The following is a 26,088-nucleotide window of genomic DNA, read 5'->3' on the forward strand; positions in this document are numbered from 1 at the left end:
GTCTTTCTCCTCCAAGTAACTGAATAATTCTTTGTTGCTCGTCATATGGAATGATGTTCCACTATCCAAATACCACACACTGCCCATAACCAATGTCACCATGCATGAAATGAGGGTGAAATCCAACTCGAATTGTGAAGCAAGAGCTTCACCTACCACTCCTCCTAAGGGATTCTTTCTAGCCTTCTTATTTATCTATGCAAGGAGGAATCTATTTCACCATTTGTAGTAGTAAATTCCCTCTATAGAGACTTCTCTATTTTACATGGGATAAATAACATAATACAAAATCTTCCCATGGCACACTATCAAATGAGATATCAACTAACAGTGGCAATAAACTAAATATAAAAGTGTGTGTTGGCTAGTAATGATAGATTGGAATAGGATTTCAAAGGTCAAGAGGCTTATAAATTAGAAAATCATCCTAGAGAAAGCACATTTAGCTACTCAATTTGTTCAACCTGTTCAACCGATGTAATCGATTATAGACCAATCAGAATATTGGAGTGAAATCCCTTTGATCACAACTCAAGCACCTGTAGCTAAAATGTGTATAGCTCAAAGTTCCTCTACTATGGTTACTTCAAAGAAATATAGTGTCTAAGTCATGGAGGTGGTCGTGATACCTTAATTAGTTTATTTTAATTTTAAGTTATTTTAAACTTTTTCAACATTTGATTAGTCTGACATGGTTATTTTAACATAGTTACTTATGTTAATATTATTAAATCCTTCTTTCTTGTAATGTGGGGGTTATTGATAGAAGAACCATTTTTTCTTTATGGATCTAATTGTACCTGATACACTATTCTTCGTTGGTTGAAAGATATAACTTGAAATCTTTGATAAATTTTCTTTGTATATGTATTTGTTTATAGCAGTTAAATCACACTAAGTGAAGGACCTATTTCACATTTAGTAGTTTCATTTAAATCAGTCCTTTGATGCTTCAATATCTATTATCGGATTAAGTGACCGAAATACTGAGTAGTTGGTTGAAGGATAGCTTCTGAAGGTTTCCTTTGGGGCTAAGAGCAATAATTTTCTTATGTACTTTCAAACTGTTATGTTTTCTTTTATCTGTGGTGCTTGTAATGTTTTCGTGTTTGGGATATAAACGAGACTTAAAATCATTCTTCTCTCGTATTGATTTTCATAATTTGATGGTTATGATATTTATTATGAGTTCATTAATTATTGAAAAACTAACTCGACCCCTATCCAACTCATACATAAGTGGATTAAGTTGATCTCCTTCAGAATGACAAACTCTAGAAACTTTTGTCACAATTATGACCTTTTTCTCAATTATCTCAATTATGAAATAATTTTTATCTCATAACTATAATGTTTTGGAAAATTACTTATAAGAAATAACTCAATCACGTAATTATTCCCTTTTATCATGGGATAAAACTCACATAAGTAAAAGAAAAAGTGAATAGGGATACATTTTAGCCAACAACTGAGATAAGTTAATATTTGGTTTCTCTCACTATAATGGAGTGGAAAATAGTGTTATAATAGATGCCCCCTAATGCATGAGGTCAGAAGAGAAATTGATGGATGCAATACATTAGAATAATACTCAAAGATGAAAATGGGAGGAAGTCTACAAAGCTTGATCGAAGGAGATCAAATGTTGAAGTGTCAACTCTATTGATACCATCTCTGAGGTGGGCATACCCATGCTCAGTCATAGATGAATACTAAACATGGTCGCAAAAACATACACTACATATCCATGACATGACATGCTAGGACATGGCCATGAAGAATACATGGTGAATCCATGTGACTCATCTAATATATCATATCCGCAAGAAAATACAATGTGGATCTATGTCACAGTATACATAAGTATGACTATGGGCACATGACAAACAGAGAAGTGTGTCAAGATATCCCTCAAAGTACATGAATGACACATAACTCCAACGAAGCATAGGAAGGAAGCCATATAAGAGTGAGATGTTCCTAACCTAGGGTCTTTGACATAACCCCAATGTTACAAATCTACATCATGTGAATAGATGAGTTGAAGTTGAGCATGATAGAAACCACCTGATTACCACCCAATGAGGTAAACTTGCAACAAGTGTGAGGGAATCCACCAATGAGGAAAATGGATCCCAAGATACCTAGTACAATCCACCAAGTGTGAATAAATAAGCTGACATTGAACACTAGTGAACTCAACTAATCAGGATCCAATGATGTAAGCCTATTTTCGATCACGATGAATCCTGCCACTAAGGTCTGTAAGCTCCAAGGTACTACTAGTTCCTAGATCAAGATCTTGGATAATGAGTTGAAGTCGACAGGAGAAGATCTATCGAAGGAGGGACTTGATGTATCCCCCATAAATCAACATATATCAAACTAGGATGATGTGATGTATGGATGAAGTCATGAAGTAGTGAAGTACAACTGAAACAGGGATGGCTGACTATAAAAGGTTAATAGGATACTGTAGATGGATGAAGTAGGCTGAGTCTTCCCTTGAACACATAATGACATGGCACAAGAGTGACTTGGTAGCATGACTAATGAGAACCATGTGGTATAGTGTAACAAGGGAAGAGGCATTGCGACATGATCCATATGATTGGAAGAGAAACCAGTTGAGTGAGTAAAGAGACTCATATGGATGGTATGGCTCCTAGGAAAGCTGAAACCCAACTATGAGATAATGTTGTAGATAGATTCCATGTTCTAGGGAAATGCGATTAACGCTGCCAGTTTGATGAGTTACAGTGATATGTGTTCCCTTCCCTTTCTCTTTTTAAAAGTTCCTTTTTCGTAAAGTTGTCCCCCAAGTCAGAAAAAGAGATAGAAGTATACAATGGAGAAACTCCTAGCTATAGAGAATTTAGGTATTACTTTTTCATAACTAGTCTATCTCAGTTTGGAAAAGGGTTAAAATTATACTGGGTAGAGGACTCTTTAGGTACTTTTACGATCATGAAGGAGACAAGTTCACTCGAAAATATTTTCTAAATTAAGGATTCTGAAAAGAGCTTAAAGGAAACTCCTCCTGGAGGAATGAGCGGTACAGAGGATAACAACTAGTTCCAGTAATTATGGAACTACTCATGACATAAAGAGGACAAGAGGTTGGCTAATAACACCACTTATTGCAATGATTCCTAAAATAAAGGGTAAAACACCAAGTGAATGTGAATAATAGGTGAAGTAGATGATAATGATGGAAGAGAGAAACCAAGGTGCAAGCTATGAGGATGATAAAAAGTGGAAAACACATGTGATAAAAGTGGTGGAATCCTCCTGGAGTATGGCTAGAAATATGATGAATAAGAGGAAATGAGGCTCAAATTCTAGGTCATGGTGGGTCATAAGGAGGGATTTTGAAAAGAGAATAAAATGACTGCATTGACACCAAAATGATAAGAAGGTGCTAGCTAGGGTATCCATGATTAGGTAAGCTCTACCACCAAACTACAACGTGCATAGAAGAGAGTGGATAATGCAATAATTTCAATGGGCGCACCTAAGGAAAAATTATGGTACAAATAGTCAATAATGCATCGATGATGGTGATATGTGCCCTACCCCTATATGCTAGTAAGAGGAAACATACCTTAGGCCCATTAGATGTTGCAATAAAAATGCCACCCTGTCTATAAAAACCATCCAGAATGACTGGACCCATGATTAAATCACATAATGAAAGAAATAAGCATGGATGAGGTAAAAACAAGACCATATTTTTTTTGTTTTGGATTTTTGGCATAAATAGGTCATCACAAATACTTTCATCATACACCAACCAAAAAAGATATAAAGCATTACACTCTTTTGTACAATATGTGTAAGTGCAACATAGTCTAGTAGGTCATGCTAAAGTGTGCCCACAACTGAGCATAGGCCAAGGGTTTCGATACAAAAACTCATGGAGGGTGAGGAAACCATATGGCTCACCAAGGTGGGGCAATGCCAAAGGATGTCAAACTGCCCAATATGGAAAGGTTGACCATGCCAGGGACATTATAACATTTTCATGCTCTCAAAATTAACTTGAGGACATAAGTGAGGATTAAGAAATAAAAGAGGTACAATATGCTCATTAATAGGTGGTAAGGAGTTGTATAAATAATTGGCAAGTTCGGCATTAGAAAACCAAGACTTGACTTGGTCCATGGGTGGCACTTCCAAGGAGAGTGAAGGAGATGCCACCTAGGTCAATTCAAGATTGTGTTTGTGAATTTATACCTTTTCCAAGTTGGGAAGACAAGAGACATGAAGAGGTGTAACCTCCCTAATATTATCATTGGAGAGATCCATGACCTCTAAGTTGACTTGTTGGGAAGGTTTGTCACCAAGGGAGTCATGTGGAATAGGCAGAGGGTTGGCCCGTGTGGAAAAATAAACCTATTCATAGTCCATACTGGGATGGATTTTATGACCAGCATCAGGAGGTACTAATGGGACTACTCAAGAAGAATTGTCTTCCACAATAGGTGGCAGAGGATGCTCACTAGCTTGATCAACTTCCATAATATCAGGCGACACCACCCAAGGATCAGGAGGTGTATGGGGTGCATAGGTTTTTGAAGAGATAATATGCATGGAAGCTTTAGAAGAGGAGGAAGGAATGTCGAGGGACAGTAACTGATGAAATACCCCAATAATAGATGATATTTTAAACAAGCTCATGCCAACACTCTGATATTGCCCAGGGTTATTTCCAAAAAGTGGGACTGATTTCCCCATAGTGGAAATTTGGGTCGATGGCATGTAATAGTCAAGTTGATCAATGGTAAAAAAAATTCCTTCATGATGAAAGGAAAGTACACAGTAGAGAGACAAGACAATAGCGATCATAACATAAAACCAACTATGGCCAAGGAGTAGGTTATAGTATAAAGCAACACTGACAACCTCAATATCAACATAAGAATATTTCCCCCCTAACTCAATGGAAAACTTGGGAAGAATTCCCTTAGGTACAAATTTGTGTCCATCAAAGGATTGAAGAGTAGTATTGGACATGGCAAGCATCGGAGAACCGAGAGCCTTCCATCATGATGATGACATGATGTAAGTAGAAGATCCTTCATCCACCAAAGTGCGATGAATATTATTATGCAAAATATGCACAATAATATAAAAGATGATATAGTGGGAAAGTCAAAAGGAGACCTTGTCAACATTGAACATAATCAGGCTCGAATAATAAGGATCTACTCCAACGATTATAGACAATAAGGCCTTGTGCTACTAAAGACAACTTTGCAAAACTTCTAGGGAATAAATGGCACAAGTAACCTGGGAAATATATTCAATAATACTATAGTGTTAAGAAGCTCGGGTAGAGGGATTGTGTGTAGTCTTATGGAGGAAACCCTTGAGGGGGAATAAATAGGTTCCACAGGATTATCTAACCTGAGAGGTCTAATGGAAGTAGGTGGAGTGGGTGAGTCCTTAGGAGAAGAACTCAACTTAGGAACATCATACAATTTGGCTCATGTTTTCACATTAATGTCTTCTTTACACATCAATATGAATGGACTATTGGCAAGATTGGAAGAGGGCCCCTCATTGCCCCCTTGCAAGATCGAGGAGGTTGGGAAACCATTTGTTGTTGCGGTTGTGTAGGAAATGGATGAGTTAAAACAACAGTAGGTTGGGTAAATTGGGAAGGTGCAAGGAGCCTTATGAAATTCATCCATTTGAGGGAATTTTTGTGTAATATGTTCATCCCTACAAATTTTAAAAGGGAATTTAATCTTTCGACGATGCTCACTAGTGCTTGCTCCCTAACTTTGAGGGTTTGGTTGAGTTTCCTATGCATTTTCTTTTCTACCATCAGTTTGTTGGTTGTTCTTGGGTTATGTGCAATTCATCATAAGAATATTGGTGGAATTCTTAGAAGATGTGCTTTATTAGATCCAAGCACACTTGTTAGGGCTTGAGTTGTAACGATCGAGTGCTCAAGTTGAGAAATAAGTTGGCTCATGCAATAAAAAATGGACCCAATCACACCATCAATGTGTGGGGTACGAGTAGGTTTTAGTGGGTCAATGGAAGGCCTAGGGGAATTAGGAAATACTTCATAAAGTATGTATGACTATGAATAAATCAAATCTATTTGTTGGGAAACTAATATAGATTGCTCTTCAATGACAATCCTAAATATGGACACATCTTTGACAATCTGAGGTCTTAAAGAGTGAATGGACCATTTGTGTAAAATCTCATCGAGAAGTTTGGTTCTCACCAACCTCTTACAATGACACCATTCGTGAATATGATCAGAAATCAACATGGTATCATATTGTTTGAATTTTAAGAATAAATCAGAACCAATATCATACCACGTAGGCAACTGAAACTGTGTCAAAAAGGTTTTGGCTAATGATGAAAAGTCATTGTAGGATGTTGTGTCCAATTCGAGGTAACATTTGGCAGCATCCTTGGTCAAACTCACTTGTAACAAGTGAATTTTAATCAAATCATCTATTAAAGAGTTGGATGAACACCATAGGTGATAAGTGCTAATGTGAGTAGACGAATTCCCCCAGCATTTCCTTCAAATTTGGATATGTCAGAAGGCAATTTTAAGTGCACAGGTGGCCATAAGGGGTCATAGTAAATGATGTTGTTGGTCAACTTAGCCAAATATGGTAAATTAAGAGAATATATAAATGGATTATGAAGTCGACTAAATGGGTCATAGGTAGGAGAACTATCCGACCAACCTTGAGGTCCCCACACATAAGGATTGTGATGTAACAGTTGTTGACCTTGGTAAAGATTTGCCCCATCATATAAGTATGCAGACTAGCATAATTGGTAATAGGAGTTTCCCACCAAGGCTATTTGCCCCTAGAGAGAAATGGACCCTTGAGAGCATGGCTTGTAATAGGGTTGTATCAAGGAGGAAACGATGGACCGACTTGAGCAGTAACAATGACATAAGAAGGATGACTCATAGAGGTGATGGTACTAGCAACAAGGCTGCCCCTCGGTAAACTAGCCACTCCAAAAAATGTGTTGGAAGGCAGCATCCCTCCAAATAATGAAATGTACCAAGATTGTGACATAATGGAAGTGATATTTCCCTCAGGTTGACTAGGAACAACTGATAATCCCCTCGCCGCCACCCCCCCCCCCCCCACCCATACATTTTGAAAAGTTACCACACCTAACTGAGGAACGAGAATTGTTGGTTGAGAATAACTAAGTGAAAAGACTCCAAAGCCTAGCAGATGAGTAGGATTAATAACCATGGAAGGTGTATGTTGGGATGGGGTCCCTTGGATCAGTTTTGGGGTTAAAATAACCCAAGTTTTGACATATTTTTGTAAATGATGTAAAGTCTCCATGATTTGTGGATGCAGAGTGCATAGATGGTTAGGAGTCAAAGGGGTTTTGGCCCTTTGTGTATGTAAAGTTTGAGTCATTTTTGAGATCCACCCATGGTCCACGGATCATGGGATTGTATGTAAAAGGCTATAAATAGCTGTGTCTTAGAGATTCTAAGACAAGTCTATGGAAAAGAACAGATGGGGTCTTAGAGTATTAGCGCAGAGAAGTGGGTCAAATAGGAGAGGAAGGCTCTATAGTTGAGTGCACAGAGGCCTAGATAGAGTTTGTACCTGAGTGCACAAACCCTTGTAGCTGAGTGCGCAAGGTCGTTTTGAGTCTGTAAACCTGAACTGGAGATTAATAAGGAAGATTATTGACAAATTCCTATGTATATCTATTTATTTTTGTTTAATTATGTTTACAATATATGTTGTGGATGGATAATGTGTTTATGAAATATTGATCTAATGATGCGTGATTCACTTTAATAAATCTTAATAAATGTATGCAATTCATGTTAAGTGCTTTTGCAAAGAATGTGATGAATTCTATTATGTGTTCTAATTATTTAAGTAGATTTGTGCGAGCTCTGATCTAGGGTTGTTTTCTGATGCATGTAAGTGGATGAATAGACTATTAAGGGTCAGAAAAGACTGATTATGGACCTTCGTGAAGGTCTAAAGGTTGTTTTAATAGAGTTGCAGTACCAAGCCCTAAGGGATTATAGATATATGCGAAGGCAGATTTAGGGTGCTAAAACACATCACAATGATCTCTAGATGTGGGAACTTGGTTCCAACATCCCCCCATACTACTCGGGTGAGACTACAGCTTGCACTACTTAGGTTGTTTCCAAAAGGGCCAGTAGTGTAGGGATTTGTTGGTTGGCACAACTAACTCTCAACTTGGGTCAGGACCCCCTAAGCCAAAAAATTGTTCCATTGCTAGGACCGGGATTTGCTTGAAGGAGATGTGTGATGTTGCATCACTGGAATTCGACGAAGAAAGAAATTGAAAAGTGGTTGGATAGAAAAATTCACAAATTCATAGCGTAGGAAAATAGGAACCTGTGCCTATCAAAGGAGTAGTGGTTGGATATATATTTGTATATGGAGATACACGAAATCTTCTTCTGCACCTTCCTGATTGAGTTATATGAGTGGTTAGCTAAAGTTGGCAGACGGTGAAGGGAGGTGGAAGCTTGACGGATCGATAATGTGGACTCCTGAACTAGTACAACAATTAGAAGCCTATGAAGAAAAAATCACATGGGCTATCGATCATTGGCTTGATCAAATTATAGGAGGATTTGTTATAGAATTTATGGTTGATACCTTAGTCAACTACAACAAAGCGAAGTGGCGATTTTTCAAGGGACTGTGAGGTAAGTATGTAAGATATTTGAATGCTTGGATTAAGATGTTTTTATGTGAAAAATGGATTATTCCATTGCCTTGATGTTTGGAGCTACGCAAAGTGGAAAACTCTTCAGAGATCAAGAGAAATCAGGTCTAGAATATAGCCCGCCAATTGGACCTCCTTCGAATGATGACGAGGAAGTGGTACATGCCTCACCATGGAGTGTTGTCCAGCTGATAAGATAGGGTTTTCCACAGACACATCATCCATCCACTCCACCTCCACCTCCATTGGATACACCTTCACCCATGTCTCCACCACCACCACCTCCATTCAACATGTCGAACAGAATGAAGCTGCCTATTTTCAAGGGCATAGGGAGTGAAGACACAGATCAGTTTTGGTTTGTTGTGAATTTTATGTGGACAACGCAGTAGATTAATTATGACAATATAAAGAAGGCATAGTTGGTTACCACTCTGAGACTAAGACTAAGACAAGTTATAGTTGGTTACGACAATAGAGACTAAGACTGCTTTGAACAAAGAGTTTATTAAGCCCAAGTCTGACTTGCAGTCAGTAGTTGGATTTAAGGAAATCATGATGAGGGTTGATGAGATGCCTTGGGAGTTAGATCAAAGGCTGAAATGTGTAATTCGAGAAGCTAATATGCAACTCATAGATGGCTAGCACTACAAGTGGGTTATAGCTTTTCTTCTACCCAACATGAGGATTGATTTGTTGCAACAAAAGATAGGAACTCATGCAGAAGCTTTGGAAATCGTGATGATGTTGTAGGAAATGATTATGTAGGATGCAACCTTGTGGATACAACAAATTCACTCTCAGTTATAAAGCCTATGCTTAGAATTGCAGAGCTTGAAGAAAGAAAAGGAGACTAAGCCAGAGGTGTGTGCGGAAGTCTGGTGTCTGAAGTGTAAGAGTCAGAGGCATGATAAAGACCACTACCCTGTATTTGTGAACTATATCATAGGATGGGGACCAATTACCCTGAGCCTAGAAGCTTCAGCATGACTAAGCATCGAGGCTGCACTATTGTGTGCTATCTGTCAGGCTGTTGGAAAACACGCAACATATAATTGTCATTTGCTTAAAAAATTTGTCCAGACACCGCAATAGTTGTTTTGTAACTTTTGCAAATTAGTGGGCCATGATGAGCACCACTGTCGCAATTATGAGCTAATGATGGAAAGAACACCTACCTACCAAATGCAAGAAGAAACTCAGCCACTAGAGCAATGCACCAAAGGAGTGCACCAAGGATATCAAGGATGAGGACGAGGCTGACGAGGAGGAGGGCCTAGTATATGCTGAAGTCATCTTATTTGTTACAACTATGGAACACCGAGGCACTATGCACACAAGTGTAAGAATCAAACACACTCATCATGTCAATACTACAACCAGTTTTATCACACTATAAAAGAATGTTTGGTCTTGATAGAAAATATGCAGATGAAAAAGGTGCAGCCTCAGCAACCTACGCAGAACTTATAGATGATGAGAGGTGAGCCTCGCGAGTAGCAGTAGAGTGTGAATATAATGGTGAGAAGAGGGATAAAAGATGGTGATGACAAAGGAAAACAACCTGAAGAGGACGGATGGGTCTGCAAGGCCGCAAAAAAGGAAGTTGGTTTTGATTTGGCATACACTAAGGAAACATTTATGGAAGCCAAGAATAGCTTCATTGAGGCCTCCACCTCAGGAAGCCAGCACAAAGTGTAGGAAACCAACATGACTACAAAGTATAATCCCTCTGTGCTTACCATGTTCTTGGAGACCTGTATGAAACTTCTCTATGATAGAAAAGCTGTGGAAGGGTTGCAAGAGTTAATAAACAAATGTGCCAAAAAAGAAAACATCCCTGATGGAAAACGTGTAGTTAGAAAAATTGGAAAACATAAGGCTAGAAAAGGGCGCGAGATGAGGCTCACTTCACAGATAGGAGATTATGAGATGGACCAAGTCATCTTGGACCTAGGGTCTGATGCAAACATTTTTCCCAAAAAAGGATGGGAAAGAATGGGGAGACCTACACTACAGTGGTCTCCAATCTGGCTCAAAATGGAAAACTAGCAGAAGATCATCTATATGTGATGATTGTATGGAGTAACAATTGATATAGAAGGGGCGAGTGTGCTGGTTGATTTCGAAGTAATAGAGATCGTTGATGATATAAATCCATACTCCGAACTCCTCGGAATTGACTAGGCCATTGACATGAATGGATTCATCAACTTGAAGAAGAGGACAATGTCATTTGAAAATAAATCACTTCGAGTTGTAGTGCCATTGGACCCTGCAGAAGGGGTGTGCTACACCAAACCGGTCCGCGATTATGAAAAAAGTGAAGATGACTTAGATCAGATCTACAAAATAACATAACGAGACTAGGACTGGATCAATCCAATGGTAGATGGTAGGATTGCATGGGGTCATGAGAGTTCCTGCACCTTTGATTTAGATGAAGAGTTGGATCATTGGTAGAATCAACTGCATGAAGTATCCATGTTACGATGCAATACGATGACTAAATCGATGCACTATGTTTTAGAGGTAAAGAACTTACCTTACTATGATGGTTTAACTGACGTGGATAAGTTCTTGGATGCAATTGAACGTGAAGTCCCTGAGCATCACCGCTTCCAAGCATTACATTTGACACTGCGTGATACCCCGCACGATGGTGGGGTACACTCAAGGACAACTTTGATGAATGGTGCGATTACGGGAGAATGATGAGATTGCAGTTTGGATGTCCTAACATTTGATTGGAAAGAGAAACATGATGGGAGGTATGATCCATGCAATCACCTAGAAAAGTGTACTAAATTTTATGGAACAAAGCCGCAACCAGAGTGGGTACACTTATTTTTCTATACTTTAGATACAATCCCCATGAACTGGTATTTGGAGACGGAGCTCCACCATGGCACCACAGAGTGAGATATATTAAGAGAAGGGTTATTATTGACCTTCAGTTTTGAAGATGGTTTCAAGAGAATTGATGAATCTATGCAGGAGATTAAGGTAGTTATCTTCAGAACGCTGCAAGAACCTTTGGAATGGATCCAGCTAAGATTGGAGCACCTAGTTGCGCCATGTGCCGGAATGTTATAATGTAACCGTTGAAGAGGAGGATGAAAATCCAAGAAATATCAACATTCTAGAGGCTGAAGGATATCATGAAGTCAATGGCCCACAAATAGACAACTCGGACATCACTACACCGTTGAAGACAAAGCAAGTAAACATTGGGACTGAAGAACAACCGAAGTTTGCAAGGATTGGATATTACTGGGATGATGCTACTGTGGATAAGGTTACTAACTTACTCCTTGAATATCAAGATCTATTCCCTACCAAGTTTTTAGACTTGAACAGCATAATAAGAGACTTGAGTGTTATGAAAATCACTCTAAAGCCGGACCCGAAGCCTGTTAAGTAGAGGCCATATTACCTGAATCCTAAGTATAAGGAAAATGTTCTCTTGGAGTTGGATAAGATGTTGGAGCCAGGCATCATAGAACCAGTGGATAAATATGATTGGATGAGCCCCATGGTGGTACAGGAGAAAAAGCAGAAGGGAGAAATAAGGCTTTTTGTCGATCTATGAAATCTTAATTTCGGGATATCACCAGATTAAGATTGCACTTGAGGATAGGATAAAAATGACCTTCGCGACAGAATGGGGATGTTTTCAATACAATGTGATGCCATTTGGACCCAAGAATGCGCCTGTGATATTTTCTCGCATAGTTATCATGGCATTCAAGGAGTTTATTCATAAGTTTTTGGAAGTGTACATCGATGATTGGATGATGTTCGGATCAGTAAACTGCCATGTAGCAAGTCTATGCCTAATGTTGGATACGTGTCATAGATACCAGATCGTGTTGAATCTAAAGAAATGCATATTCTGTGTTCCCTTTGGAATTCTGTTGGGTCATGTGGTGTGAAAGCAAGGGTTGATGGTGGACCCTGCCAAGATTGTGGCGATAGTGAATTTGGAGGCCCTCAGGAACATAAAGTAGCTGCGCGCAACATTGGGACATATGAGATATTACAGAAAATTTATCAAGGCATATGCTCAAATTACCCTGCCTATGGAGAAACTATTGAAGAAGGATGCGACATTCTATTGGGATGAAGAATTCCAACGTAGTTTGGATGTATTGAAAGAGAAGATGGTCACTATGCCAATCTTGGTCTTCCTCGATTCGAAGAAGGAATTTCACGTACACGTTGATGCCTCTTGCATTGCATTGGCTGCTGTGTTAACACAAGCTGGTGAAGGAGAAATAGACCACCCTATATCCTTCGCGAGTAGGAAATTATCGAAGGCCGAAAAGAATTACACAATGACTAAGCATGAAGGATTGGCCATGGTATACGTGCTGTAAAATTTCAGGCACTATCTGTTAGGAGGACATTTCTAGATGTACACAGATCATTCTTCTTCGGAATACTTGGTCAATAAGCCTGTGTTGGGGGGGGAAGATCTGTTGATGGTTGTTGTTATTCTAGGAGTATGACTTTGAGATCATTGTGAAGACATGGATGTTGAATGCAGGACCTGAATATCTATAGTAGATCGAAACAAGAGAGGAGCCTAATAATTTGGAGGAAGGGTTGCCAGACGTGCAACACATTGCGGTGCTTGAAGCAGATAACCATTTTGTAGATATTATTCACTTTTTGACTACATATGGCACCAGAAAGGTATACAAGTCACAAAAGAAGGAGCTAGTAGTGTGCACAACATAATTTTCGGTAATTGTACATCTGTATAAGTTGGGTACATACGAGATATTGTGAAGATATGTGTTAGATTTTGGGAGAAATAACATTCTCGTTGAAGCTCATGGAAGGGCTGGGGAGGATATTATGCAGGAAAGGTGACTGTGGAAAATATTTTACGCGCAGGTCTATGGTCGTAAATGCTACACAAGGATTCTAAAGAGTATTGTAAGGCATGTGATGCATGTTACAGAATAGGTAGAAAATCACGAAGGGATGAATTTCCATTACAACCTCAAGTATCATTTTGAAAAATGGGAAATTGATTTTCTTGGGCCAATTCAGCCCCCAAGAAAGAAGATAGGTGCACGCTACATCATCACCATGATGGAGTATCTAACCAAATGGGTAGAGGCACAACTAGTTAAGGATTATACAGGGGCTACAACAACAAAGTTTTTGTTTGAGTACATCTTAACTAAATTTGGCTGCCTGAAAGTATTAATGAGCAACCAAGGTACGAAGTTTCTAAATGAAACGATCAGCCCGTTGATGGAGGAATTTTAGGTAAATCACCAGAAGACTACACCATATCACACATAGGCCAATGGAACTATCGAGGCCTTCAACAAGATTTTGGAGAATGCGTTGACGAAGATCTACAACGCACAACGAAATGGCTAGGATGTGCATGTACGTGTAGTACTATGGGCGTATAGGACTACTTGCAAGAAATTGATAGGACAAACACCGTTCAGATTGGTCTATGACATATAAGATGTGATGCCTATGGAATATATTGTGCCTAGTCTATGCATAGTAGCTCTCACAGGTATGTAAGATTGTGAAGCTTTGGAGGAACGCCTCGCGCAAATGATGGAGTTTGAAGAGGATTGATTCTTGGCTGGATTCCATCAGCAAGTATAGAAAGAACAAGAAAAAGCATGGCATGATCGGCATATCAAGCTTCTCACATTCAAGGTAAACAATATGGTCTTGTTCTATGATAGCAAATCCACTAAGTTTTTGAGAAAATTTCAAATGAATTGGATGGGGCCATATATTATCAAAAAAAAATTAGATGGAGGCATAGTTTAGCTTGCAAAGCTGTATGGGGATCCTTTTCCGGGAAGGGTGAATGGGAGTCATTTGAAGCTATATACAAGGGATCATGCACAATGACTATATGGTGGCAGGATGGTGTTATTGCTCTAGGCAGTTGCAAGGGAGCACGGGACTATAAACTACACTTCCAAGGTTAGAGGACTACGCAGTAGGCAGGCTGCGTGGAAGATGATGAAGATACAATATATGAAGCTGCGTGCGGGAAGTTGCATTATAGAGGGGACTACTACATAGCACAACAGAAAAGTGATCGTTCTAGTTACTATCCATGACTTGAAAGCTAGATGACTGTTAAGAGGAGTGGGTTACTGGCATTTAAGGCCAAAATATTGGAAGATCTGCCGCCAAAACAACATTAATTGTCAGAATTTGGGGGGAACGGTCAGATACAAATTCAAAACTCCCTATAAATTACGCATGCCAGTCCAACAAAAAACACTTTGCACCCTTAGAGTTTTTGTTGAGCTGTGCTAGTTGTCGCCTATGAACCGATCATATTGGGAGGATTTGGTTGTGAGCCCTGCATTTTCTAAGCTGTTGGAGTTGAATCAGAATTTCACTCTTGAGAAAATGTTGGGACCAACCCCTATAGAGACCGTGAATACTGGTGGTGATTTTTCTTTTGAACAAGATTCCCTAGAAGTGGTCAGTATGGAAGCTTCGGCTCCTATGTCTATGGTGCCAAGGTCGCCTAGGCCAAAGCCTACCCTTGCTAGAGAAACACAAAATCCAAAGAAGGATAAACAGAAAAAGCTGCTATCAGTGCACAAGCCTCCCTGGAAGTATTCTGTAGCACATAAGAGAAAAAGGAAAAGCAACCCGAGAAGGTAGTTGACTTGGAGGTGGAGGAAGGCTAGGGCACAGAAGACATAGATGCTGAGGGAGTGGAGCCCATCACAAAGTTTCCTGACTATATCCCTCAACGCAAGGGGAAGTCGAAGGTCACAATGGAACCAGACATAGACAAAATTTCCATTTCTATGCCCCTGTTGCCTAAGTAGGTTCCCTTTGAAGGTCTGTGGCTTGCGTGGATCCCACTACTAAAGATGGAATATTGGGACCTCACATACCATGTTAGGTTTCCTCACTTAGCAATAGATAAATATATGAAGTGCGTCTACTACGCAGAGTCAGGTGTTACAACGCTAGAGATGGTGGAATGGATTCGGGATGTGGAGAATTCAAGATTACTGAATCTATTGTGGGTGCCCCATTATCACCACACCCCTATCAACACAATTTGTGTGAACCAACTGCTCACTCTGGTGCATGATGGGTTCTTATGGCTAAGAGGGCCTATCCCCATCACTGACATGCTTATCCACAGTGTCACACACCTGCCATACGAGGGATTGAATCCAGCCAAGGAGTTTGATGGAAAGATAGGAGAAAAGGATCTGGCAGAATGAATGAAGAAGGAATTCAACCTCATGAAGAAGGCACAATGATATTAAATCACATCCATAAATGACCTTGTAGTGCAAATTGCCATGTAGATCTTAGCAAGGAAGGTAATGAGAAAGTGTCGTGAGGATGAAGTTTCAGCGCCCGTGGTCTCCCTAGCTAAATAGCATGCGAAGGGCGTGAAGTTCAACTAGTCTAGATACCTATGCCAAGAATTCCTCGCAAATTTCCACGAGGCCCAGGATGAGACCAAGCCATTCCATTACGCTTGGTTGCTGCTCTCTATTATTTTGGTTGCATGGGAGCTGCCGAAGGATAGCCAGTTTCCTCTGCTAGAAGAAGGATTACCAGAGGCAGTGCAGTTCACCACCCTATGGGCTACAAAGGACCCTATGCAGATCATAGAAACAAAAACCTTTTGGGTCCTGATGGAAGGAAGCCTCTACATGGCCATGAACCAACACTCAAGGATTTTACTAACCTTGTACATGCAGTTGTCAACCTATGCAACATTCAAGCCTTATTTCCATCGAGTATACATTCAGGTGCGGAAGGATCCACTACAAAAATGGCAGGATTTTCCATATTTGGTGATAGAGGCAGATGTGTACGAGGTGATTACGCAATGGTCAGTAGAGTGGCACGCCCCCTTAGACTTGGCTGCTGGAACAAGTAAGAGTGCTGGAAGTTCGGCAACACAGAAGAGAAAGGAAGTAGCTAAGTAGGTTGCACAAAACCTGGTTGCACAAAGAAAGAAGGAAGCTGCTGAGAAGGCTCAAATGGAGAAAGAATGCACTTCCAAGGATCAGGTGGAACAGGAGGGGTGCAAGTCCGAAAGAAGTGGAAAATCCCCTTCGCTAGAGACCAAGGAGGAAGAATTGTCAGCACAAGGTGGTGGAGGAGATGAGGGGCAGAGCACCCCATTTATTCTAAAAAGATGTAGCAAGGGATAGTAGGAAGGTCCCAGGAAGAAACATAAATCAAACAAGTCGCAGGGTGATCCCATAGTGTTGATGGAGGGCAATCTCTACGAGATCGGGGATAAAATAAGGGACACTACGACTGATGTGTTGCAGTAGTTCGAGCAACAATATATGTAGACACTGGGGAGCATCAAAAAGGATCTATGTGAGCTGTAGATCCAGGAAAATTGGATATAGGTGGGCATGGGTCAAGCGAGTGCAAAACAAGCGAGCCTGGCACTTGGGATGAGTCAAGTAGCAACATTGGTAAGGACCCTAAATCTTAGGACTGTTGCATTACGAAGGGTCTCTTCTCGCAAAGTCAGTCGATGATTGCATCATCTTAAGCACACTTAATAACATTGGGCTAAACATCGCAATGCTCCCCAATGAGATTCTTCTTGCATTGCATGTAGTGGTGACAGAACAATTGAGATCTCGGGAGTAGCGCACTCTCAACCTAATCAGTGAATATAGGGTGAACAATGAGTAGATGTTCGCCGAGAAGACGCAGGCCTTAAAAGAAAAGGAGACGTTGCAGGCACAGAGCTCCCGACTAGAGTTTGTAGCCATAGAGGCATACAGAAGAGTGCTTGAGTTTCATATTCCTCAGGACGCACATCGAGAGGCAAAGATTAGAAAATTAGTTGCTGGGGTGCGCGAAGCAAAGGCATAGTTTGGCCGAGTTCAATTTTAACTCAATATTAAAATAACGGAGTTGTGGTTAAAATTTTAGCCCACGACCCTATGTGAGGTCTGGGAGCAACGCGGAGCCACCATCAGAGAATGAATGGCTACCCTGGATGCTACAATCACTAACTATTCAACATTATTTGAGGAAGCCATGGAATTGGTGACAAACTTGCAAACATTGAATACAGAGATCAAGGAGCTGCAATGACAGTACGATGAAGTCAGGGCAATGACATGCTCCATTGCACCAGTGCAGCGCCTTGCAAAATTACAAGACGGGAAGCAACTCCTAGCATAGGTACAGGTGGCACAGAAGAACTAGGCAGGATGCAACCATGGTTGGACGAAGCTTATCAGGTCATGACAACCATCCAAGATAAGTTAAAGGGCTTGCAACAGATGCAATAGAAAATGAGGCTGGCTGCAGATGGACCAACTACATAAAAATTAGTCAAAGAAGTCAAGCATGAAGCAACGTAGAGCATTTTCAAGGTTGCAGTAGTTTAGGTGGAGTTGGGGGATCTTCACAGCAAGATCATAACGCCATTCGAGTGACTCGAGGGTGAGTCATGATCTTTATGTTGGGGGCTCATTGGGATGGGGTCCCCTGGGTTATTTTTAGGGTTATAATAACCCAAGTTTTGACATATTTGTGTAAATGATGTAAAGCCTCCATGATTTGTGGATGTAGAGAAAGTAGATGGTTAGGAGTTAAAGAGGTTTTATCCCTTTGTGTATGTAAAGTTTGAGTCAGTTTTGAGATCCACCCATGGTCTGCGGATCATGGGATTGTATGAAAAAGGCTATAAATAGGTGTTTCTTAGAGAGTCTATGGAAAGTATATGGAAAGGAATGGATGGAGTCTTAGAGTATTAGCACAGAGAAGTGGGTCGGATAGGAGAGAAAGGCTCTGCAGCTGAGTGCGCAGAGGCCTATGTAAAATTTGAAGCTGAGTGTACGGACCCCTGTAGTTGAGTGCGCAAGGTTGTTTTGAGTTTGTAAAGCTAAAATGAAGATCAATAAAGAATATTATTGAGGAATTCCTATGTATATCTGTTTATTTCTGTTTACGATAAATGCTATGGATGGATAATGTGTTTATGAAATATTGATCTAATGATGTGCGATTCACTTGAATAAGTCTTAATAAATGTACGCAATGAATGTTAAGTACTTTCGTAAAGACTGTGATGAATTCTACTATGTGTTCTAATTACTTAAGTAGATCTGCGCAAGTTCTTACCTAAGGTTGTTTTCTGGTGCATGTAAGTGGATGAATAGACTGTTAAGGGTCCACAAAGACTGATCATGGACCTTTGTAAAGGTCTGAAGGCTGTTTTAATGGAGTTGTAGCACCGATCCCTAAGGGCATATATATTTTTGCGAAGGCAAATATAGGGCACTAAAAGACATCACATTGATCTCTGGATGCGGAAACATGGTTCCGTCATCCCCCCATACTACTTGGGGTGAGATTGTAGCCTACACTACGTAGGTTGTTCCTAAAAGGGCGAGTAGTGTGGGGTTTTGTTAGTTGGCACAAGTAACTTTGAACCCGGGTTAGGACCCCCTAAGCCAACAATGTAGATACCAGAATAGGCATGGAAACATACAAGAATTTTTTAGGAGAAAAATAGGAAACTAGTGGAATGTCGCAAGAATATGTGAGAGGTGTAGACAAAGAAGGAGTAGGTATGGCCCCACTAAGAGGAGACAATGATGACATGGCAGTTGACACTACCAATAGAGAAAGTAAAGAGGTCTCAGACTTCACCATAGGATAGACAATGGATAAAGGAACATGAGCATTAGTTGGTGTAGAACTATCAAGGTTCAACCGAAACAATTCAGGTCCTAAAGGATTAGTCAAAGCTACATTGGATGGACTAGAAGAATTGTATGCCAAGGTTTCAATGGAAATCAAATCACTACTAGAAGAACTGTATAGATTCCACAACTATGGGTTGGTCAGGGTCTTGAGCATCGACATGCACTCTCTGTTCAGGAGTAGAAAGTGTTGGGCCACTAATTTTTCATTATTATTATCACTTTTTAATTCCTATTTCATCCATTTCTACCCTTCTTTATCACATCATTTACCATAATTTATCATATAATTCAATTTTATAATTATTTATGCTCTTATGGATAAATATTATTTCTTCTCCTTTATTTTTAAGAAATTGATGATTGTTATGCATGATTTGACTAATGATGGTTTATTAATGGATTTGTTGTAACATCAGTCACGCCTTTAGCCTCCAAGATCTTTTCCAGATTGAAAATTTGATATCCAGCTCATAATTAAATATTCCAACTTAGAAATTCGCTCGAATAAGAAGTCACAGTTTTGCATTGGACATTTTAGACAAATGAAGGAGAATATTGAAAATCCCAATCATGGTTTTTGTCCAGAATAGACCAAATTAGTTTTGTAATTAGCATTTTTCCAAAATTCGGTATGTATTAAGAGAAACAAAAGGTTCTTAGAAGGTGAGTTTCTCATATTTGTTGTTGCTGCCGTTTTCCAAATTCTTCCAATTACAATACCAGATTCGACTTGTTCCAACTAAATCATGATGGGAAGATATTTCAGATCTGATATTGTTTATTAAGATTATGTAATCAATCCAAAGTTGTAATGGAAATCATTTTTTAATCAACTTTTTTGTAACTTCCCTTTGCTCTCTGTGTATTTAAATGAAAATAGAGATCAAAGAGAGAATGAGAATTAGAGGATAATTGAGGGGGATAATTGGAGGGATAATGGAAGGATAATTAAGAGATAGGAGATGGAAAATTGTTAGATAGGATGTAGGAGAAAATATAAGATGTGAGAGATGAGAGGATGAACAATTGTTCAATTTGAGGGAAAGCTAAGAGCTTCATTATGCTGTAATTATTTCTCTCATATGTTTTAATGAAGGAAGTTATACATTGAGTTCTACATCCGCTATTTGTAATCTGATCTGAGTTATTTCTCAAGGCGGAACTGAGTCATGGGTAGTTGGGCCCACTACCTTGGATGAGGTGTTGCCATGAAGTTTAGTTGTGTGCTTGTTTCTTTGAATTTCAATCGTTTTTCTTTAAAGTAAATTTCCATTTTAATCAAGTAATTTGCTAAGTTGTTGCATTTCTAAATTTGTTATTTCCTACAAATTCTATATTTGATTTGATTTGTTGCTCTAGATTAGCATTAGAATTCTATTGAGTGCAATAGCTTAAATTTCCAATTCAGCTAGATGTGATTTAATTTAGCAATGATTCAAGTTGTGTGATTAGCATAATTATTTTTCTTTCATTTACTTCCTTCTTTTTAAATTAGTACTGTTATTCATGTCTTACATTTTATTTCTTGTTGAATGAGCTTGATAGTGTGGAATACAATCATATAGAACCAGTGTTAGTTGTTGGTATTGTTATGCATATATTTTTCCGATTTCTTTGAAATAAAAAGGCACTCCTCGGGTTGATAATTAATGTCTAGGTGATTAGTTGTTTTGTGTATTTATTAAGAAATTAATTTTACCCAACAGAAAGTACACCTCATTCATGAGGAAAACAATGTATACGACGTGATTGATGGTGAATAAATTTAGCCAGGGTAAAACATTATATATTAACATAATTATGTTAGTGAAAACACCCTAAGGCTAAAACTATTGACTAGGACCAAACAACATGCACTAGAAATATCCTAAAAGATAGTCACACACAAACCAAAATACAAAGGAGCTGGTGGTGGGACAATTATACTAGTGACCTGCTTCCCAACCCTTTTAACTACGAACTTGGTGAAAGTGCCCTTATTAGCCATGGGGCACCCTCCAAGAGGACTGAGAGAGTATGATTAATATCCACCCCAGGTACAGAGAAGACAACCTTAACCCTGGAACTATGTATGATCCCTGAAAGATAGGCCACTATGGTTACCATCGATAATCACACTTCCTGGGGGGAGAGTCATAAGCCAAAGTCACAAGCAAGTAAAGGAAACTTAGCCCAAAGAGTTGACATCAAAACCCCCTTGAGTGGTTCCTCCCAAGTGGTCCCCAAGTGCTATAGAAAAATGAAAAGAACACCATTTGTAATATGTGCAAATTCTGCAATATCGCACCACTCAAAACCAAGAGAAATGGGTGATGTCACCTTACCAAACCCGTGTGACCTCATGATTGAACCTATTCTTAGAAGGGCCTCCCAGAAGTCACTACTACAAGTGGATTTGTCTCCGTAATGTAGGCTACTAAGTTTATTTTGTAGGCTTGGAGCAGTTGACTCACACATCTATCTCTGAGACCCTAGCCTAAGCTAATGTTGGTGTACTACCAGTAAAAATAAAATAACGAGTCCAACTGCTTTTATTATCATGTTAATTTTAAGTGGATGTTGTTTACACAGTTGGGATACAACGTGAAACTTCGATGGGGTGAATTACTCTTGTTAGTAACCTTGATAAAACTATATGCAATTTTTTGTTTTTTACTTGGATGAATTCTAAATACAATAGGGTAAGATTTTATCACACAACACACCAATGCTTATGATAGTGCACCTCTCGCTAAATTCTAAAATGAAACAAATCCAAAATTTTTAAATATGTTGACCCAAAAATCAAATCAAAGAGAGAAAGTAATAGAAAGGAGCCCAAAGAAAAGTTCCCAAGCTAGAACACCAAGCACTTCAAAAGTTTCAAATCTAGGAAAACAAAACCAAGTAAACCAATACCCTCAAGCAATAAAAAAAACCCAAAATTGCAAGAGGAAGGCAATGTCAACAAGCCAAGGTTGTAGCACAATGGCTCAACAAAGGCCAATGTTCTATAAATGTCAAAACCAAACCCTAAAGGAAAGAAGACCTAAACAATATCAAATGAGAGTGATAAAAAGAAATGGAAATAGACTCAAATAAAATTTTCTAGATGAAAACTACCCAATCAATCACAACACTACTAATTCTGACAAAAAAATGAAAGAAAATAATGAGATCACTTAGAAATAAGCGACAAAACCACATAAAGGCCAAAATGATCTGAAAGTGAAATATGAAATAGATCTAATCAGTCACTGAAAGTAGCCAAACAGATCTGAAAATGTGATTTACATGCAAGGATCCATTGCTCCGTAACCTTGGCCCTAGCAAGGTTACCATCCAACAAAAGAGAATGGCTAAGATAATCTAATAAAAATCCACAATCTAGATGGCCATGCATGCATGTTCAGTGCAATTTCTAATGCTATAATGGATGAGAAAGTACCTTGCCTCCTCATAGGTCGGTGAAGGGTTTTGGGCCTGATGGAGAATCCCTGCAATCCAATCAAGTGATTTCTTTCCTCTTCTTTCGATGCAAATTCTACACACAAACAAAAATAAATAGATACGAAAAGTGATCTTCCACCGAAGATCGTTAGCTCAAAACATCCAAAAATTACACATAAATTATTGTAAATACTGATATAAAGGGAAGGAACATATATTTAATTAACCATATAAATGAAAGTACAACAAATGTATACCTTCCAGTAAAGGATATTCTCTCCTCAATATTGTAGCATGGTATCCTCAGTAGAGATCTTACGTTATAGTTTGGATCCTTGATCTAACCCTCTTTTCTCTTGGTGAGATTATATAGGATCATTCTATCCTCCATGAAAATGCATCTAGATGCCTAGGGGCTTGAGAAGTTAGGAAACTTCTACAATAATGGACCCCTAGCAAACTCATACACAAGTGGGTCATGTTGATATCCTTGGGAATGACAAACTCTAGAAACCTTTATGATAATTATGAGCTTTTTCTCAATTACCTCAATTATGAAATAATTATTATCTCATGATTATAGTATTTTGGAAAATTAATTATGAGAAATAACTCAATCATGTAATTTTGCCCTTTTATCATGGTATAAATCTCACATAAGTAAAAGAAAAGGTGAAAAGGGGTGCATTTGAGCCAACAACTGAGGTAAGTTGATATTGGGTTTCTCTCACAAGAATGGAGTGGAAAATAGGATTATAATATCCACCTAGGGATCAACCTCCATATCATCATCCTAATGTTCCTCAAATATTACGGAGAGGATAGTGACTAGAGGAGCCTCCCATACAACTTCCTCTTAGAAATAACACCAACTTCATTGAGGAATATGATGATGAAGTGTCCAATTAGATTATCAACCTTGGAGAGGAAGATTATCTGAATATTAATTCTATAAACTATTTTGATGACTGCGACCAAAACCCATTCGATTATATAGAGAAATGTTTTTGGGATCCTAAGGTTCAATGCTTTGATGAATATATGGAAGCGCGGTTTCAACACAAGTATAACCTCAAACCCAAGAAGAAGCATATTTCTAAAAATGAAACACCTCTCCAAGGCCATCCTCATCTTAATCAAAAGCAAGCAGTCCCCAACGAGCCTGTTCAACATGGCTCAGATCCCTAATTTGAACCTAAATTTAATTTACAAAATGGATTTAATAAACTTAAGATTATTATGACTTTAGCGGAGATGGTTAATCTCCCTATATATAAAAATGAAATTGACACTTTCTTTAGAACTACCCATCCCCCCCCACAAGAAATGGAAGTAATGGATCTAATTAATATCCATGATGTCACCCCTAAAATTACTCTCATGCCTCAGAAGGTGAAATACAATAAATTAGTGCCTCCTTCTCACATAAGTTTAAATAACCATGATTGGAATTTATATAATTGTATGTTGGATTTTGGAGAATCTCACAACCTAAGTCTAACATATATTTCATTAAATTTGGAATTAAACAATGGGTATAGAATTTCAAAGTACCCATAAAACTCAATTTTTTTTGTAGGATAGACCCACGGGGGAATTGAACTGATCACCTATCACAAGGAGTGCCTTAACATTGCACCCATTCACCATTAATCCAAAGCCCCGTGGGATAAAGTAACCATAAAACACAATTCAAGTAATGTTCTTGTAATAAAAATTTTCCAATTTTAATGAATTCCAAAGGAAATTATGGAAAATATCAAGTTGGATATCACTTGAGAATATAAAGACCTATATTACTTTGGTTCTCGAAGGGTTAGGTGTCTTGGGATGATTAAATACTTGGTTGTGGTCCTAGCCTAGGTCCCTGACAAAAGCATAGGCATGGATGTAGTGGTGACCGATGTGCCACCAAATTATGAGATGTTGTGCTAATCTAGGTGGTTCTTTTTGGCTAGCTCTTTTGTGTTCCACCATACTAGTTTTTCAAGGAGGAACTCGACAATTATACTAGGATTCTAGATTAACTCACGTCATCATCTTTGAATAGCACCTAAATTCACCCATTTGTGCTTATGCTGATTATATGGTTAACTTGGTTCTTACTCTCTCTGGTGAGGAAAAAGACTTGATCCACGATAAACCTTCTGCGACAAATATGCTGAAAGACTTAAACATAGTATGGAATATGTACTTTGGTGATGCTTCCTCCAAGGTAGGAACATGTGTAGTGGTTGGCTTAATACAACCAAACCAGCAGAATGCCATCTTTTCCTTCAAGTTTTGAAACTACCAACAAGATAGTTGAATATGAAGCCTTGGTATTAGGACTAGAAAGTACCAAAAAACTTAATATTCTAAACGTATCAATATTTTGTGACTTTGAGTTAATCATCAAGAAAGTAACCAATAAGTTCCAAACAAAGAACCCTCACCTACAAGCATATGGAAATCAAGTTTGGGAACTTATTGATAATTTCTTCTCTGCGATAAATTTCACTATTGTACCTAGGGAGAAGAATTAGTTGGTGTATGCCTTGACGGTTACTATTTCTACTTTTACACCCCCTAGTGAGTCAAAAATAAAGTCGAAAATGGAAATCCTTTAATGACCCTCGATCCCTGACAATATTAAACACTGAAAAGTGTTTGAAGATGATAATGAGATCAAGGAGTTTATTGAATTAATGGGTGAATTCTCATAACATTGTATAGATGAATATACCAAAGAAGGTCAAGTACGTGTTGATGTATCAGACCTTAAAACTAAAATTCGTAAACAAAATATTATTCAACTGAAAAAACAAATACATCCCTAGGGGATGATTCTATTTGAAAAAATCTTTGATCACAATGATGATGTTGCAAATATAGCTCTTAAACCCCAGAGTATAGATGTAGAACCTATGAACATTACCCGTGGGGGAGAAATTAAGTCGATTAATTTATCTCGAGATCTGCCTAAGTCAGAGAAAAATATATTAATCTTTTATCCAAATACTCTGACAATTTCACGTGGTCCTGCAATGATCTCAAGACATACAACCAAAGAATAATTGAACATCGCATACTGCTAAAGCAGGTATTAAACCTTTTAGACAAAAGCTCAGACATATCAACCCTATTATATTACCACCCATTGAAAAGGAGATCAAGAAGCTTGTAGACACCAAAAGAATTGTTCCTCTAT

The sequence above is a fragment of the Pinus tabuliformis genome, chromosome 9 (genome assembly GCF_031772625.1).
Source record: "Pinus tabuliformis cultivar Carrire ecotype Pingquan chromosome 9, CPIR1, whole genome shotgun sequence".
Taxonomy (NCBI): Eukaryota; Viridiplantae; Streptophyta; class Pinopsida; order Pinales; family Pinaceae; genus Pinus; species Pinus tabuliformis.